The sequence below is a fragment of the Pseudophryne corroboree genome, chromosome 3 (assembly GCF_028390025.1).
Source record: "Pseudophryne corroboree isolate aPseCor3 chromosome 3, aPseCor3.hap2, whole genome shotgun sequence".
Classification (NCBI taxonomy): domain Eukaryota; kingdom Metazoa; phylum Chordata; class Amphibia; order Anura; family Myobatrachidae; genus Pseudophryne; species Pseudophryne corroboree.
The window spans coordinates 244,364,157-244,383,395 of NC_086446.1; positions in this window are offsets into that span (position 1 = coordinate 244,364,157).

Sequence of the window (19,239 nt, forward strand, 5' to 3'; positions counted from 1 at the left end):
CAGAACCTGTGTAATCCATGAGCGTCCTGGTTTAAAGGGATAGAATGGTAAGACTAATCTTAATAAGGCTATAAGCCCAGGCTGGTATAAGTTCTGTTATTATAGGAGAAGCGGTGGGGTGGGAGCAGTATATTTATGTCTATCTTTTCTTTTTTTTCAACAATAAGATTTTGGCAATCATATTTGTCATGTTGATGATGATGATTATTAAGACTGACTGTATTGCAGATGCATTTAAATACAAGACAGACTTTGCTATAGACCATACTTACTTACTCTCCCGGATCCTGCGGGAGGCACCCGAATATGCCTGTGGCATATTAGTAGAATTCCAGGTTTGTTCATTATACTCAGGTATAGTAGTTGTTAAATAAAGTTTTGCCACAACATATGTTACTGACTAGCTTTACAACCATTTTTCTAGAGACCAAACAACTCAGCCACCGTGACTTTACTATTGGAGACAAATTTTATTGTGATAATTGGTCACCAAGTGCCATATCATATGCCGGTTCACTTTGACCACTATGAAGACCTCAAACATTGTAACTGTATCATATTTATTTCATATGTGCCTCGATCACATAAACACTCAGATCGCTAGCTAAGACGGATGGTCATGACAGGTGATGTTTGGCGGTTACTTTATTATTAAAACACCAATTCTGCCACTACCAAGAGTTGAACTGGGCGATGCCATGCCCACTGTGGCTCTTTGGTTCCACTTTACCAGAAAAATATACCTTTGAATCAGTAGCTTATGGCCTTAGGAGGGTGTGAGCTTTAAGAATCACAGAGTATCAGAACTAAAAATTAGGTTTTAATTTTAAGTAATCACTTGAAAGCTTATAGTTACAAAAGAATAAAATAAGTTTTAAAAGTTCACACAAGTTACAACACTTTCAAGAAAAAAAATAAATGGGGAAAAAAACAAAGTTCAGATCACCTGGACAGGTTGTGAACAATGGTGGAAATTAGGTATTTTCCTAAAGCTTGATTGCATTTTTATCTATAGATCGCACGAAATTGAACCACTTATATTGAGTGTCCGTAATACTTATTCAGCTGGTAGTTACACCAAGCCCCACCCTTTGGGATTTAACCCTCTGGTTGCCAGATTCAATGAATCCATCACTCACTTCCAAAGCTAGAATTAATGTTTTGACCTGAGGTCTCTCAGAAGTTTTCCAAGCAGACCCCCGGGGCATTTAATTACTTGAAGCTTAAAGGGGGGTACTCACGGAGCGATATTCTAAGCAATCTGACTAGATTGCTTATAATTTAAGCATTATCGCTCCGTGTGTACCCTCTACAACGATAGCGATGTGCAGCTCCGCGCATCGCTATCGCTGGTGCTAGATTGGCCTGCATGCAGGCCAATCTAGTGGGTCGCTCACTTCACCCGCTGGGTCCCCCTGTCTCCCCCTGCACGCTTAGCACACATCGCGCTGTGCTGAGCGGCGGGAGAGATGTGTGCTGAGCAGTTCGCTCAGCACACATCTCTCCCACATCGGCCCGTCTATATGGGCCTTTAGGGTCTGGAATCTACCAATATACAGTACTGTGTAGGTTTTATGGGCTTAATCAGGAAGGACAGACCAAATGCTTTTCCTTAAGCGATTTCTCTTTCCTTACTTCAAAGTAATTGTGACTTAGTAACTAGAGGAGGGGGTGGTCCAAAGCGGGCAGATTTAGGACCCAGGTCAGGAAGAGAGTTTCACACCTTTGTAGACATTGTGTCTTCCCTGGCCTGTATGTATGACCCCCCTGCTGTAAAGTAAACAGCCTTCTGTCCAAACACCCCAGCCTGTGATCAGCATCTCAAACACAATACACACACAATTTGTACATACAGTATAAGGGCATGGCTGCACAATCCAGATGCCATACTCCCAGGCAGTTATTATACATTACTCATCATGCAGAACATATTTTAGGTGTGAGTGGGTCCCTCATCATCACAATATGTATAAATCTACCTAGAGAGTTTCAGAGAGTTTGGTCTGCTCAATGACTGCGTGCCGCACATTTTCTAACATTGCTGAATAATACAACCAGATGGCAAACCCTAATATTGTCACAAGAGATAGGAATAGGCAGGTGCACAGGCTTCTACTAAACTATGGTATTTACGTATATACACTTAGACTTATTTTTTTTTAAAACTAAATGGAAAATACCTAGATAGAGAAGCTATGATTATAAAGAACGGTGGTGCTCCCAAGATTAATGAAACATGGCTAAACAGTACAGGAGAAAAGGCAGAGACAGTAAAAGTATGAAAGAATGATACCTGGATTGATGAACTAGCTCTAGTGACCAGGGACACTGTATGCACATTACAGAGGTCCCAACTGGCTTGCTCACAGATTCCAAAAGTCAGTCTGACTTTTGTAATCTGTGAGCAAGTCAGTTTTCCTTGCTGAAACGCACATCAGATGGATCAGACAGATCATGGGACTTATGCCTACACTAGAGCAAATACACTGATCTAGGTATCTTTCATCTTACTTTCACGTTCTATGTCCTCTCATCAGTATACAGCAAAGTTTAGCTGTAAGACAGTGTCTATTACTGAAAGCAGAAGCACACTGTCATTGTGACAAAAGCAGATGTCAGACACATGTGAAAGGGGTTATTTTCAAATATTTCTATACCTGTCTAACAAATTATACAATTATATGCTAATATATTGTTGGTATGCAGCATACATTAAATTGGTATTGATACTTGAAACAGGACACTCCGGATACTAGAGTACCAGTAATGACCTTTCTTATATTATATTTCGCCTAATACCTACTGTATTTTTCTTAAATTACTAAATGTATACAAATAAATTATTTTTTTTGTTGCTACAACATAGCAGACCTACTCGATCTCTGTACTAGGATTTCATCTGTATTCTCGTTTTTTGAGACACACTGGGGTTAAAAGCAGATGTAGAGCAAATTTATTAATATTCATGCGTGCTATAGGGTTCTCTCATTTTCAGTCCAATGTCTGAGACAAATGGTTAAAAGTAGAAGCCTCCAGAAGGCTTATATATATTTTTTCCACATTTTGTAACTCATCCCTTTTATGTAACAATGAGAAGATTTAATTAATTTATTTTATTTATTTATTAACAGTTTCTTACATAGCGCAGCAAATTTCATTGCGCTTTACAATTGGACATAACAATGATATAACAAAACTGGGTAATAACAAACAGTCATAGAGGTAGGAAGGCCCTGCTCGCAAGCTTACAATCTATAGGGAAATAGGCATGGATACACAAGGATAGGTGCTATCTATTGCATAGTTGTTCACCAGATTTCAAAGGTTCTTGGTGGGCTGTATGTTATGGTCATACAGCAATGATGAACCAGGGTCTAGAGGAAGTATGAGAAGACATGTGAGGATATGTGTGGACTGTGCAGAGTGGATGCAATTTGATAGGAAGGTTTATGAAAGTTATGTGGCGGTCCTGGAATTTGATATGCTTGCCTGAAGAGGTGAGTTTTCAGGGAACGCTTGAAGGTTTGGAGACTAGAGGAGAATCTTATTGTGCGTGGTAGGGCATACCACAGAGTGGGTGCAGCCCGATGAAAGTCCTGCAATCGTGAGTGGGAGCGAGTAATGAGTGTGGATGAGAGACGTAGGTCTTGTGAACAGTGAAGAGGTCGGGTTGGGAAATATTTTGAGATAAGCAAAGTGATGTACATTGGTGTAGTTTGGTTAATGGCCTTGTGTGTGAGTAAAAGTATTTTATATTGAATACGGTAGAATACAGGTAACCAATGGAGGGACTGACAGAGTGGATCTGCAGACGATGAACATCTAGCGAGGAATATTAGCCTCACAGCTGCATTCAGAATGGATTGTAGTGGTGAGAGTCTCGTTTTGGGAAGACCAGTTAGGAGACTATTGCAATAATCAATGCGGGAGATAATGAGAGCATGGATTAAAGTTTTAGCAGTGTCTTGTGTAAGGTATGGTCATATTTTGGATATGTTTTTTAGATGCATGTAACATGATTTTGAGACAGATTGAATGTGGGGAGCAAAGGACAATACTGAGTCAAGGATGACACCTAGGCAGCGAGCTGGTGGGGTAGGGTAGATTGTCGAGTTTTCAACAGTGTAATGGTGTATATATATTGATGTATTGTGTTATGTTCATATTCAGTAATATCAAACACTATGGATTGTATGTACAGAATGATGTATATGAATTCATATACCAAACTGAGCAGAGAGACTGCAACAATATGCATCTCTTATATCTCTTTCACAACACAATCCTAGGTCTGACCCAGGACAGACCCTGTTCACTCCACAGCTCATGGGTTAGCTATTCTGCCAGCACTTGGAGATGACCTCATCTCCAATCACCGGTGATCCGGCTCTTCCAATTCTGGAAATGGGACCCTGGTCAGATGACCTAGGTCAGACTATTCAAGAGTGCCCCATTACACAGGTTGTTCCCATGTCCAAGCTACTGTAGGTTGCTACCTGGGTTTTTTTTCTCAGGATAGCTATATTGATAAAGCTGCCTTGATCAGTGAAACACATCAGGTGACTTGTGCCAGTACAGTGGGCATTTCCGGAAGGAATTTCTTTACCATCAAGGGGACAGCTCTATTATCTTTTCCAGCATACCAACTGTGGAGTAGGATTCCATACATTTTGCGTTGAACACCAGTGCTTTATGAACCATCACTAAATGGACTCCATCAATTGACCACAGAGCTGGTAATTTCTTCTATAGGCGGACTGTTGCCCTTAGGGGCTAGGAGCCTTATTGTTGAACTGTCCAAGAATTTTTCCAGTACTGGACCAATTCATATGGCCAGAGACCTGCCTAATACTTCTGGACTTTTATGCCCATTTTGAGGCGATTTTATTTGCCTAGTTTCAATTGTATTTAAATTTGTGTATTAAAACTGCTATCACTGCTTGACATAAATATTTGACTTGAATTTGATTACATGAAAGTAGCGCTGTGTATTTATATTTTTCCATTCTATTGTTATTGGGAGAATATCTCCCATTTTTTCACAGATGAAGTGGATGGAACATCTCATAGTAGCGCCTGTGATTTTATAACTTGTTATATAAAGTTTTCCTAATTAAATACCACCCATACTACTTACTATTCTTATATTATCCTTGCAACATTTTTTTGTATCAGATGGGACAACCTTTGTTGTTACCTATATGACAAAGGGTACATTGTTTAAAAAGGCTCTCTAGGCTGACAGACTACGTAAGAAAATTAATATCAGTCAGACATGTAATAGTTAAAAAACCAAAGAAAGAAGAACCCGGCACTTATAGACAGTTAACAACTCTACATATAGCGGCTGCTCGACAAGGGGAATACTCTATCCAAATACTGGTACAAAGCATACATACAAATAGAACAGCGCTATTGCAAGAGTTTTCATTTTAATACTCTCAAAATTAAAAAATACAGTATATGGTTCATCACACACCGGCCGGCATGATCACAAATAAATACATAAAAAGTATCAATTCATAATCAATAATTTGAAAAGTAAAAAGTCCATACCTAATATAATAATTCATATCTCAGCTACCATATTCAGATTGCAGGGTTCTGAGTCAGTATTGCAATCTGTATTGCTCATATAACTGTCACGTTTGGTTTGAGTTGGGGATCTGACGACTGATAATTGACTGAGGGAGCAGCTTTCGGCAAAGGAAGGAAACGAGGTGGCTGAATGTAGTTCTTCCTTATGGATTGAAGACTTAGGCCCGAAGATGTAGAGGGTGACAAAGCCTATATGTTTATCCTATTTAAAACACTTTAAAAGGTTAAGAGACACAGTACGCAATTGGCGCACGAGGTACCGTAAGGGTACGCTCTTAGCGTAGCGGACGCTGTATCGGGAGCGAGCCGCTCGAGCGACACAAACGCTCGCGAGAATACGCTGTTGGTATCGGGCACACTATAGGTGAGCGACTACCGTAATGCCACGCTATCAGCGTAGCGGACGCTCGAGACCACGAGGAGATCACGAGTGGCGCAGACGCTCACAAGATAACAATCAGTAGACCTTGAATGTAACACACAGAAAGGATTTTCTTATACTGTAGACCTTGTACTGAAACACTGTAGCGATATAACGCTGCTTAACCTTGTTTACACTAAAGCTGCTTGAGCGATAGAGACGCTCCTATTACCCTCTGCAATATAATGAACACACAATACCGGTCTAAGGGTCTAACGCCTTTTAAGGAAATGAATGAACGTTCAATTGCAAAAGAATAATACAATACAAGTTATACACTACCAAGATAACATAAAATACCTAACCAAGTTACTACACATAAAATACAATAAAAACACAAGTACTTTTAAGGGGAAGGAGAGGGAGAGAGAGAGAGAGAGAGAGAGAGAGAGAGAGAGAGAATGGCTTGCAATAACAATAAAGACAATATGGTTGCAGAGAAACTTACACATGTGAGGAACAATCACTGCGCAGTTAGTCAATGCTGAGAATCTTTGTGGAGAGAATACTTGAGCTTACCCATACTGGCTGTCCCTATATACACAACACCCAGCAACAACACAATGGTACCGCATGGGACAGAAGCTAGACTCCATTTTGGGAAAACTCCCATGATTCCAAAGACTGCAACACATGGTTCAAAGGGGGAGGAGAAAACACCCAGCAGCAGCCATCTTCTACAAACCAACTAATTATATTCCACATTCCAATCCAACTAATTATATTCCACATTCCAATCCAACTTCCTAGAACCATTTTATTCAATTTCACATTCCAATCCAACTTCCTAGAACCATCTTATTCAATTTCACATTCCAAACAAACTTCGTTTATTGCCTACAGTCCATGTTATGTGAATCACCAGATCACAATGTAACCACACATCCCAGCATGCCATTGCTACAAAACCCATATTCACAAGTAACTGCATGGCGGTATTCATGATTGACAAGATATATTATAACAAACCAGCACAATCTATTTTAAATCACCATAGGCAAACAAATACCACAAATGCTATGCTACAGGTTGTCTAATGTCCCAGCTACCATCACAGATTCCCAAACAAGTTACAATATCCTAATTAAACCAGCACCATTGACCTTAAAGCCATCTGTCTATATTTCCTTATCTAGCCATGTGAATTCAATACTTAGCCTTTCGCTTGGAGGTCAGTCCTGGGGATGAACCAGCCATGCTGCTGGGTGCTAGCTTAGTTCTGAGTGAGTGTCTGTGCCCTGTGATTTCCAGTGGATATAATCATACCTGCATTCCAGCTGTGGGGGTGTGTCAACCACAGGAAGTGTGAGTTTCACAGCATGTGAGCTAGCTGTATCAGTGGCCTTGGTTATGCAAAACGTTGGGTGATGACTAACACATTCCTGTCTTGTGGAAAGCTATTGTTTGGTGAATACAAAACAACCCTGTCTCTGGGTTTTGTTAGGTATTCTCAATGTCCACTTTCAGTTGAGACAATGACATCTCAGCAATCATTCTTCTGGAGAGAATCCTAGAACCCAGGTGTTGGCCCTCTATTGAATCTCAAAGCTTAGTGTAATTAAAGGCTATTGTACTCCGTCTGTGGGACAGAAACTGACTATTCTTAGGTGTAATTTATTCGGAATACAATTAATCTTCAATTACTATTCCTGTCCTTAACTATGCATAAGAACATGTGAAGCCCTTTTAACATGCAAACTATTGTTTGGGGAATCTTTTAGGTCAAAAACCCATCTTTAATATACCATACTTTGCTGAACTCAGGGGAATATTAACTTATAAAATACATTATTTTGATTAAATATGCAGCGTGCACACACACATGAAGTGCATATATGGCAACGTGCAGCGTGATATTTTTCTGACTTTGACAAGGGATAGGCAATGAGGACAATGAACGAGAACGATACACTGAAGAAAGATTAATTCAGCTTTACTGAGACCTCAATCATACAAACGACTAGGAGATTAGTCTAAGTGAATTCTGAAAGACGAAATGTTCGTGACTTGTAAACGATGCTGAAGAATACTGAATGAAGACGTGACTTGTGATTTGTAAATGATGCTGAAGAACACTGAATGAAGAGTTGAACTGAAGAACGATATTGAAGAGAGGACTGCAGTGAGCACTGTGAGCAAACGGAGACCCTCTACCAGATAGAGGACCCAGCGGTTAAACCGCAAGAGCAGTTGGACTGGGAGCAAAGGACTGCAATAACAGAACTGACCACCGGGCGGCCACAACAGAACCAGGATACCAGGGGTTAACCTGGGAGCACAGAGCTTTAGCACCTTACAGCAGCAAGTAACTTGAAGCACAGGCACCATGACTAAGCATCAACCCCTTTTTATAAGGGAAGACTGCATCGGATTGGTTGGATGGAAACTGGGATACCTATTGGCTTGGCTTGGTCTCCCACATGGCATCTCCCTGCACAGAGGACACATGTGAAACCAGCATACAGCCACTACCTCAGGCCTCAACCTCCCAGATGCTGCACTTCAGCAACAGAACACTTGGAAACAGACACCTTCGGCTGCCATGCTCCGCTCCCCAGGACCCAGACCCCAGCCTCCAGAACTGGAGGTAAGTGTCCGGATCCTGACAATATCTTAATTAGTTTCCAGCTCTATGGTGTTTTTTAGCCACTCTGATCAGTCCTTTGTTTGGAAGGCAGCATAGAGCAGAAAAGGAGGAGAACATCCATATTCCTGGCCAGGAAAAAAAAAAGCATAGGGAGGAGAATTGCCTCAAATATCTTCCACTCACGTGTGGGGATTAGCTACGGCGTCTCCCTGCTCCTAGTGCGTTTTAACTTTTTGTGGTAGCCTTGTCTGGAGTATTCACCATCAGGTATCCCTTCTGTGCAGTATGCGGCGGTCAGCCGGTGGGGTGGGTAGGAACAGACTTGTGCATTTCTCCGCCTTTGAATAAACTCAGTGGCTTCTTCAGAGGTCATTGTGTAATAGTTAATTACTAAATAACTTATTTTTCCTCTTAGGAATCAAAAAGGTTATTTATCTTTAGAAGAATATGTTCATGTCCTACAAGGTTTTCAAAACCTGGAATTAAAATAGAGTTGTGTCATTATGTTGTTACGAGGTCATATAGATTACACTTTAGGGATTTATCACCTCCCATCTCAATTTGATGATAAATATTCTGTCAACCGACTCTTGACAGAGCTAATTGGTTTCTTTCCACATTAACTGATCAGCAGAGCAGAATTACATTATCTTTTAAAAATGACAGTACGGATAATCCTGATGTTCAGCCTGAACATGAAATGATGGGGGTCAGTGTCCAACAGGGTCACATGTTTGGTCTCTAAATCAGATTACCAGCCATTCTGCACTCTTGATACCTACTCATTTAGTTGCGAGGTGATCACACTGACAGGTTAACAGCAGTTAGCTCCGGACAGCATTTAACATGCTAAACAATGATCTTATCGATTTAGATTACTAGTTGAATATTAAGTATCATTGCAGCTTTTCGGTCATACACTTTTATATAAAACTAAGTGGACAATTTTGGTTATTATATAGCACAGTGGCAGAACCAGGAACCGGATTAACAATGGGGCGGGTGGATGATGGGGAACCTGCTGCTGCGGCGCTGATGACAGGGGACCCGCAGCTGTGGTGGCGATGACTGGGGGACCCGCGGCTGCGGCACCGATTGTGGGGGACCCGCTGCTCCCAAAGGTACACAGTGACACCTGTAAGCGGTGGTAATGGAGGAGGTACATAGTGCCACCCTAGGGGGGGGGGATCTCAACCCTTTCTCATACTCACGCACCCTTCTTCCCTCTCTCCAAGTTTCCACGCCACTTCTTTCTCGCTGTCTCCCCCTTCACTTTCTCTGTCTCCCTCTCTCTCTCCCCTTTCTTTCTCATCCCCTTTCTCTCTCCTCTCCCCCCTCTCCCCTTTCTCTGTGTCTCCCCTTTCTCTCTCCCCCCTCTCCCCCTTTCTCTTTCCTCTCCCCTTCTCTCTGTCTACCCCTTCTTTCTATCTCTCTCTTTCTCCCTGACTCTCCCTTTCTCCCTCCCCTTCCATCTCTTGGTCTCTTCCCTTCTCTGTCTCCCACCCTTATACCTCTCTCTGTCTCCCACCCTTCTCCCTCTCTCTGTCTCCTCCTTCTATTTCTCTCTGTCTCCCCCCTTTTCTCTCCTCTCTCATTCTCTTTCCTTCTCTCCCCCCTCTTTCTCTGTCTCCCCCTTCTCTCTCTCTGTCTCCCCCATTCAGTTTCTCTCTCTCTCTGTTTCCACTCTTCACTCTCTCTCTCTCTCTCTCTCTGTCTCCACCCTTTATTCTCTCTCTCTCTCTCTGTCTCACCTCTTCTCTCTCTCTCTGTCTACCCCATTCTCTATTGGTGTCTCACCAGTGTCTCCCCTTCTCTCTCCCCCATTTCCCTCCCCTCTTTCTCCCCCCTTTTTTGTCTCTCGTCCCCTTTCTGTCTCTCCCAGTCTTCTCCCCTCCCCCACCTCTCTCTGTCTCCTCTTCTGTCTCTCTCTGTCTCTCTCTCTCTGTCTAGTCCCCTTTTCTTTCTCTCCTTTCTCTCTCACTGTGGCCCCTACTCTCTTTCTTTCTTTCTTTCTTTCTTTCTTTCTTTCTTTCTTTCTTTCTTTCTTTCTTTCTTTCTTTCTCTCCCTGTCACCCCTTCTCTTTCTCTCCCTCTTTCTCTCGCTCCCTCTCTCTTCCTCCCCTTTCTTTCTCTCTTCCCCTTTCTCTTTCTCTCTCCCTCTCTCTCACTCCCCTTTATATCTTTCTCTCTCAACCTTTTCTCTCTCTCACACCCTTTTATCTATTTTTCTCCCTCACTCCCCTTTATCTCTTTCTCTCCCCCCTAAATCTTACTCTCCTTCCTCTTTTCTCTCTCTGGCTGGGATGTACTAAGCTTTGAAAAGTGATAATTTCACTGTGATAAAGTACCACCCAATCACCTCCTAACTGTCATTTTTCAAACCCAGCCTGTGACATGGCAGTTAGGAGCTCATTGGCTGGTACTTTATCAAAGTTAAATTATCACTTTTCTAAGCTTAGTATATCCCGCCCTTTCTCTCTCTCTCTGTCTCTCTCTTCCTTTCCTGAAAACAAGTATGCCAGGAAGGGGCTGGGGTTATGCTGCGGGAGGAGAGGTTAGGGTTTGGCACTAGGGTGAAGGTTAGGGTTAGGCTGCGGGAGGTTAGAATTAGGCTTCAGGAGGGGTGGGTTAGGGTTAGGCTGCATGAGGGGAGAGTTAGGGTTAGGCTTAGGGAGGGTTAGGGAGAGGGTAAGGGGTAGAGATAGTTTACTTACCAAGAAGTGATTCTGACCATCGGGATGCCACTGTCGGTATTCTGGCTGCCGGGATCCGAACTGTCAGGATCCCACATACCCACCCCATAGAGGAGCATATATAGACATAGGCACATACAGATGTAGAGGAGCAAATACAGACATAGAGGAGCACATACGGACATAGAGGAAGACATAGAGGAGCACACACAGACATAGGCACATACGGACATAGAGGAGCACATACGGACATAGAGGAGCACATACAGACATAGAGGAGCACATACAGACATAGGCACATACGGACATAGAGGAGCACATACGGACATAGAGGAGCACATACAGACATACTGTAGGCACATACAGACATAGAGGAGCACATACGGATATAGAGGAGCACATACAGACATAGGCACATACCAGTGGCGTGCGGTGAGGTCAGTGGCTGGTGAAGCACTACCATAATGTCCGCCAAATCCTGACGATGACCCCTACCGCCGCCGAGCCAATGCCTGCTACTGCCTCTGAGCCGATGCCTGCTGCCACCGCCAATGGCTTACAAATTCGGCCACCATCAACTGACCCAGCCCTCCGCCACTAATTTGCAACTCAGTCCAATGCCGCCAATGCCCGCTGCCTGTCTACTCATCATAAAAGAAATAAAAATTAGTGTTTGGGACTGGGAAGGGAGTGGGAGGAGGACATGAATGCAATTTTGTTGTCCAGGGCTTCCATTAACTTGATGGAGAAGGGTCTGAATGGGTTAAAAAATGTAAAAAAAAATGCGTGAGGTCCCCCCCTCCTAAGTATAACCAGCCTCTGGCTCTCTGAGCCGGTCCTGGTTATTGAAATACTGGGGAAAAAATTGGACAGGGGTTCCCCGTATTTAGACAACCAGCACCGGGCTCTTAGTCCGGTCCTGGTCCCAAAAATATGGGGAACAAAAGATGTAGTGGTTCCCCGTATTTTTAAACCATCACCGGGCTCCACTAGCCAGGGACATAATGCCACAGCCGGGGGACACATTTATGTAGGTCCCTGCGGCCGTGGCATTACCCCCCCAACTAGTCACCCCTGGCCGGGGTTCCCTGGAGGAGTGGGGACCCCTTAAATCAAAGGGTCCCCCCCTCCAGGCACCCAAGGGCCAGCGGTGAAGCCCGAGGCTGTCCCCAGCACCCCTGGGCGGTGGGTGCCGGGCTGATAGCCATAAGTGTGTAAAAAAAGAATATTGTTTTTGTTGTGGAACTACAAGGCCCAGCAAGCCTCCCCCGCTTGCTGGTACTTGGAGAACCTCAAGTACCAGCATGCAGGGAAATAACTGGTCCGCTGGTACCTGTAGTTCTACAATAGAAAAAATACCCAAATAAAAACACAACACACCGTGAAAGTAAAATTTTATTATAACACACTTACACACTCACACATACTTGCCTACATCCCACGCTGAGAATCACGTCCACTTGTCCAGTAGAATTCAATAGGGGTACCTGTAAAAATGAGAGAGAGATTACTTACCTACATCCCACGCCGATCACGTCCACTTGTCCAGTAGAATCCAATACCTGTAAAACAAGTACTTTAGACATAAAATCTGTAAAACAAGTACTTTAGACATAAAATCTTCAATCCACAGGAGGGGGGAAAAAGAGAGAGAGAGAGAGAGAGAGAGAGAGACAGAGAGAGAGAGAGAAACCGAGGCCGAGAGAGAGACCGAGACCGAGAGAGAGAGACCAAGAGAGAGAGACAGAGAGAGGGAGAGACTGAGAGAGAGAGACCGACCTGCTGCTGCTGTGTGGACGGAGCCGGCGGAGGACAGGGTAGAGCCGCGGTGCCTGTCAGCGGGAGGGGAGAAGGGGGGGCCGATGGAGGAGGACAGGGGAGAGCCGCGGTGTCTGTCAGCTGGAGGGGAGCGCCGAGGAGGACAGCGGAGAGCCGCGGTGCCTGTCAGTGGGAGGGGAGGACGGAGCCGCCGGAGGAGGACAGGGGAGAGCCACGGTGCCTGTCAGTGGGAGGTGAGGGGGCCGCCGGAGGAGGACAGGGGAGAGCCGCGGTGCCTGTCAGCGGAAGGGGGCCGCCGGAGGAGGACAGGGGAGAGCCGCGGTGCCTGTCAGTGGGAGGGGAGGACAGAGCCACCGGAGAAGGATAGGGGAGAGGTGCCTGTGAGCGGGAGGGGGGGACGGAGACGCCGGCGGAGGACAGGGCACATCAGCACTCACTGCAGAGCCACCGCTGCTCCCGTCCCTTTCGCCTCGCGCCGCCTGTGGGTGATTGACCAGCGGATCCAGTGCTGGATCCGCTGTCCAATCACAGGTGCCTCGCTGACATGGGAGTGGTGTCCCTGTCAGCAAGGCACTTTTTTCAGTGCCGCTTTCCCCATGTTTTTCAATGGGCTTTTACAGCCCAGTGCTAGGCTCCCCCCCCCCCCCCCCTCTGTCCCCGTTCCTATTATGTATGGGAGGCACTGCTATCAGTGCCTCCCAAAGTCATTTCACTAACTACAACAACTTGCATTACATAAAGAGGATACTTATGACACAGAATATTTGTCATAAGTATCTTCTTTGTATTATTTTACTAATTAATCACAGGGGAGGCACTGCCTCCCCTGCCTCCCCTGACTGCACGTCCCTGGCACATACGGACATAGAGGAGCACATACAGACATAGAGGAGCACATACAGACATACTGTAGGCACATATGGACATAGAGGACCACATGAGCTCCAAATTCTAACTAACACTGAAATGACTTTAAACAATGTACCCTTTGTCATATAGATAACAACAAAGGTTGTCCCATCTGATACAAAAAAGGTGTAAAGAGGCTCAGTAGGGTAACAGACTACGTATGAAAATTAATATTAATATCAGTCAGACGTGTTAAGGTTAATTCCTAAATAACTTATTGTTCCTCTTAGGAACCAAAAAAGTTACACATAAAAAAATAAAAAAAATTGAGGCGCTTGTGTCTAACAGTATTTCACACCTGGTTAAGATTATAATCCAATGGGTGTGATTTTGGACCCACGTTCACCTCTATGGAGAAATTGCGTTCTATTTCTCATAAAACTTGAACAAGAAAAAAACAGAAAAATAGAGGCACTCATAGGGCGCTCATCAATATGAAGATCACACATGTATAGCTTTATACTGATCAAAGGAGCCGGGAATCACCATAAATTTATAAAAGCATACAATTTATTAAAAGTATATAATTGACCATTGGTCACAATGAATAAAGTAATACTTCCAATTGTATATATCAAATACCTAATTTGTTACTAATAGTCACTGTGTTAAGTGCCACACACGAGACGGATTAATATGTAACAGTCCATAAATAGATATTATGTAGCACTGATGTGAGCTCCTATAAAGAACAATGTATCTGTACAGTAGATTTTTGGAAGCAGCCAAAGAAAGAATGATGTTAGTTACCAGCAGTATTAATCAGTGGAAGTATGAATACCGAGAGTCCTTGGGTTCAGTATACTCACGAACTGCTTGAGGTTGCCACAATATTAATGTGGCCGTGTTGTTAACATCCGCGTGACCCCGTGGTGTATTGCTAACAGCGGGCAGTCTCGGTCCAAGTCATATGATTTGTAGCAGGTTGTGTCCTCTGTGAGTGCGGATGACGCGGCAGCAAATTGAACTGATATGTGCCGTAGCTAGTAATGCTGCTGCCAACAGTGGACCGAATGGTTGTGGAGACTTAGGCCCTCATTCCGAGTTGATCGCTAGCTGCTTTCGTTCGCAGCGCGGCGATTAGTTGAAAAAGCGTCACTTCTGCGCATGCGTACGGGCCACAGTACGCACGCGCGAAGTATTTTCACACAAAACTATGCAGTTTTACACAAAGTCGAGCGACGCTTTTCAGTCGCACTGCTGATCGTTGTGTGACAGGAAGTGGGTGTTTCTGGGCGGAAACAGACTGTTTTCAGGGAGTGTGTAGAAAAACGCAGGCGTGCCAGATAAAAACGCAGGAGTGGCTGAAGAAACGGGGAAGTGGCTGGCCGAACGCAGGGCGTGTTTGTGACGTCAAACCAGGAACTAAACAGTCTGCAGTGATTGCAAGGTAGGAGTAGGTTTCGAGCTGCTCAGAAACTGCATGAAATTTTTTACGCGCAGTTCTGCTAACCTTTCGGTCGCACTTCTGCTAAGCTAAGACACACTCCCAGAGGGCGGCGGTCTAGCGTTTGTACTGCTGCTAAAAGCAGCTAACGAGCGAACAACTCGGAATGAGGGCCTTAGCTGGGCGGGAATTCCAACCCATTCCTGTAACGTCGCGGTGGGGTGCAGTCTCATCAGAGGTCTCATCAGCGGTGATCTAAAAAAAGATGGAGCAGGTGCAGTGTGTATAGGAGGTTCTACCAGGTGCAATGTGTATAAGCGGCACTACTGTGTGTTGTAATGTGAATTGGCACTATTATGTGGCCACACCCCTTCCCCACGAAGCCACGCCCCTAAAATGTTGCTTCAAATACCTGCATATAATCAGGCCTTATGAGCAGTAATCCTGTCCACTTGACAGACTCCACCCCATCAACAGACCCCACCCTTATTAGGGCTGCTTCCATAAATTTCCCGGGCTGGCTTTTGATCCTAATCTGCCCCTGGTTTTGACCATTAGAGTAAAATGTTGTTTTGCAATCAACCGTGAATTAGGCCCACAGGCCACACTTCAAGACCCCTTAAAGTATGGATTGGAGAACATCTCCGTAATATTAGAAAGAGGCTAACTATCTACTTATACGTGTTGTATACTTTCATTATCCTTATCTGATTATTGCTGTATTGGTATGTTTGATATACATGCTGTTCTCTTTTCAATTCTGTAATGTCTATTTGGAGGAATTTAATAAAATATTTTGAAAAAAGAAAAAAAAAAGAAAAGAAAGAGGCTAACTACTCATGCTTTATTAGAGCACTTTAGACCCCAGAGCTGTAGCTCAGCAATAAATATATGTTGTGCCTGAGACATATTAAAGGCCATTGGCGTCAGAGGGATGTAGCTAACAATGCATCAAAAACTGAAATGAGAATGATATATGAGTTTGGCAGGTTGCAACAAGGGGGTCTTAATTTTAATTTTGAGATAAAATGTTTTTTTTTTAACGTTTATAATTGTTGGTTTAAATATTTTTAGAAGGCCCCAGTCTATAAACCCTCTCTATAAACCTATAATATACACTTTATATATTGATTTGCACTGGGATTAGAGCAATATTTTTAATGAATATAATCAATGAATGTATTAAATATGATTCTAATGGGTGAGTGACAATATGCTGCACAGTGCACTTTGATCATAACTGGACTGATAGTGACACTTTTGTTGCAATTAGAAACTGGATATACCCCCTTTGTTTACATATGACGTCACCGAAAGTGATGTATTGGATACAGAAACCGTCTGCTAGGTGATAACCTCTATGAAAAAGAAAGCGACAACAAGGTAAAGATATGCCTGGATGGTCTAAAGTATAAATGATTAGAGAGACAGATTAATTGAAGTCGCGTTACTGGGAAACAGCGCAACCGGATGTGGCATTACACTCATGGCGCTTCACTGTGATTGGATGCCAGCTTGCTATGGTTCCCTGGTCACAGTGAATGAAAGTAACCAGAAAGCATGGAATGCAGCAAGGGAACATGGGACTACTAGATGATTAATGTATAGGGTCCAGCTGCGTTACTGGAAAAGGGATTGGACAATTATTGTTTAAATATCAGGACTAGAGGCTGGATAACTACACATTCACCTTTAAAAAGACCCCAGCCACGGGTAGAAACACATTGGTGTTGGAGAGCAGATGATCCAAACAATGGCAGGATGGAAAGAACCAGGCTAATAACACCTTTGAGCTGGGATATTCTTGCAAATACCATTCTCTTCCTTTCATATGATTGTTGATATGGAGTTGAAGAGTGTATTGCACAACAAGCTTTGTCAGAAATTGAGATCCTATCAGTGCCAGTTAAATCCAACTACTAATTGCCTGGACGTTATACCACTGTGCATTGCTTTAGTGTTTGCACCATGATGGACAATGGGGGTCATTCCGAGTTGATCGCTGGCTGCCGTTGTTCGCAGCGATCAGGCTAAAAATCAGCACTTCTGCGCATGCGTATGCACCGCAATGCGTAGGCGTGTTGTACGGGTACAATGAGCATCGTGGGTTTGCACAGAGAGTAACGAATATTCCAGTCGCACGGCCGAACGCAGGATGATTGACATGAAGTGGGTGTTTCTGCGTGTCAACTGAACGTTTTCAGGGAGTGCTTAGAAAAACGCAGGCGTGGCAGAAAAACGCAGGCGTGGCTGGGCGATCGCTGGGTGGGTGTGTGATGTCAAAAGCCGTCCCTCCGTCGTTAGAATCAATGCACACGAAGAGTAACTACAGGGCTGGTCTTGTTTTGCACAAAAATATTTTGCAGGCGCTCTGTTGCACAAGCGTTCGCACTTCTACATAGCGAAAATACACTCCACAGTGGGCGGCGACAATGCTTTTGCACGGCTGCTAAATACTGCTAGCGAGCAATCAACTCAGAATGACCCCCAATATGCAGGCTTTTTGTTGTTAGGGGCAAAGTTTCTTATGACTCTTCCTTGCATAGTACTAAAAGAAAAAAGATTTATGGTAAGAACTTACCTTTGTTAAATCTCTTTCTGCAAGGTACACTGGGTTCCACAGGGAATAACATCGGGGGTGTAGAGTAGGATCTTGATCCGACGCACCAACAGGCTAAAAGCTTTGACTGTTCCCAAGATGCTCAGCGCCGCCTCCTCTATAACCCCGCCTCCGTGCACAGGAGCTCAGTTTTGTTAACCAGTCCAATGCAGTAGCAGGTAAAAGAGACGACAACCGTTAGCAGCCACATACACCACATTCTCACAACAGGATAAGGTATCAGCGGCTAATGCCATACAAACCCAAAGAAGCTAAGTGCGTCAGGGTGGGCGCCCTGTGGAACCCAGTGTACCTCGCAGAAAGAGATTAACAAAGGTAAGTTCTTACCAGAAAACTCCTTTTCTGCATCGGGGTACACTGGGGTTCCACAGGGAATAACATCGGAGATGTCCTAAAGCAGTTCCTCAAGAACCCGGCGTCCAAAGGAAGCATCCTGGGAGGAGGAAGTATCGAAGGCATAGAACCTTATGAACATGCTCACTGAGGACCACGTAGCCGCCTTGCACAATTGTTCAAGGGTCGCACCACGGCGGGCCGCCCAAGAAGGTCCAACAGACCGAGTAGAATGGGCTTTGATGGTAGCAGAAGCTGGAAGGCCAGCCTGTACATAAGCATGTGCAATCATCATTCTAATCCATCTGGCCAAGGTCTGCTTGTTAGCAGGCCAGCCACGTTTGTGAAAACCAAACAGTACAAAGAGAGAATCAGACTTCCTAACGAAGGCTGTCCTCTTCACATAGATACGGAGAGCCCGTACCACATCCAAAGACCTCTCTTTGGAAGACAATTCAGGAGAGACAGAGGCCGGAACCACAATCTCCTGGTTAAGGCGGAAAGAAGACACCACCTTAGGTAGCTAACCAGGGCGCGGTCTAAGAACCGCCAGGTCACGGTGAAAAATCAGATAGGGGGACCTACAAGAGAAGGCACCCAAATCTGATACCCATCTAGCAGAGGCAATAGCCAGCAGAAACAAGACCTTAAGAGAAAGCCACTTAGGACATAGGGAGATTGAATCCTTAAAACAGCGTGACTGTATGAACAGCAGAGTCGCAATTTTTCTCTGCAACTATACCAACAAGGCAGAAATATGAACCTTGGGGGAGGCCAGCCGAAGGCCCAAGTCCAGGCCCTGTTGCAGGAAGGCCAAAAATTAGGCCGTACTAAACTTGTAAACAACATGATTGTTAGATGCGCACCAAGCAAAGTAAGAATTCTAGACCCTATGGTAAATCTGAGCAGAAG